Source organism: Plasmopara halstedii, assembly GCF_900000015.1.
Source record: "Plasmopara halstedii genome assembly, contig: Scaffold_208, whole genome shotgun sequence".
Classification (NCBI taxonomy): Eukaryota; Oomycota; class Peronosporomycetes; order Peronosporales; family Peronosporaceae; genus Plasmopara; species Plasmopara halstedii.
In genome coordinates this window covers 764239-765480 of record NW_020187129.1, presented here as the reverse complement: position 1 = coordinate 765480, position 1242 = coordinate 764239, and positions in this window count along the sequence as shown.

Sequence of the window (1242 nt, the reverse complement as noted above, 5' to 3'; positions counted from 1 at the left end):
TGGCTCGCGGGCTGATCGTGGAGTGGTACGTAACCCACTGAGCGCTGCTCAAGTTTCGGGGCAATCGCTGCATGTCATGCGTGACATGGTCGGCCGACGGCAGAGGCATGGAGGGCGAGGCTCATTTGACGCACGTGTTGAAACACCGAACATCAGGAGGCTTTTGACGGGGTCAAAGTCAGCCTCCTGCATGCATCAATACTGGCACTGCCAGACTCTGATCAACCTTTCAGCGTCGTCTGTGACGCTTCGGACTTTACCATCGGCTGTGCACTGCTGCAAGCAGACACCGAGGGGCGAGATCGGGTGATCGCGGTCGAATCTCGAAAGCTCAAAGCTGCAGAAAAGTTCTACCCAGTTCTTGACAAGGAGCTACCTGCGATGAAGTATGCACTTGTCAAGTTCAGGGTCCACCTGCTCAGCTCTGATTGAAACCTACACAGATCATGCGTCATTGCGCTCTGCGACTCAGTCGCCCCTCCTCTCGCAGAGGATGGCTATCCTTTTTTGCGGAATATAACTTCGAGGTGAAGCATAAGCCGGGAAAGCAGAATGCTTTGGCTGATGCGTTGTCACGCAGACCAGCCTATGAACTTGCTCATGTTACAACTGTAACGTCGTCTGTGATGGATTTGATCTGCAATGCGTATGCGGGTGATGGGATGTGTAGTGTTGCTACGGGCTCTCGGAAGCAAGGATTTTGGAAACTCGGACAAGAAATTGTCATCAAGACTGCGTGCACGATTGCATCAATATTCGTTGAATAACGGCTTGCTATATTATAGCACCAATTCTACGAATACACCACAAATCGGTTCCTCATGATGAGGATTTGAAATACCGCATCCTCTACGAGGCTCACGACACGCCACTCAGTGATCCTCTCGGTCGTGAGAAACGATCAACTCTGTGAATCATCACTATTGGTGGCTCAAGTTTTACATATGGACGAGCACCTATGTGCGCACGTGTGAGACGTGTCAACGGATGAAAACCTCTCCAAATGCAAATGCGCCGCTGGATGGAGGTCGTTGCACTCCGTGTTCAGAACCAGTTGCTGGTTCAGCTTCTGGGTTGCCGAGGGCCCAAGCGATCGGCGCCAACGCTTCCGCGTTCACTTGCGCCGGATCCCGGGACGCTTGAGCAAGCCACGCAAGACACCGGGTGTGTCCGCATCCGTTTTGGAAGGTTCAGCGTGTAAGCTAAACCCCGCTTGGCCACATCCGTAAACGGTTCAATAAA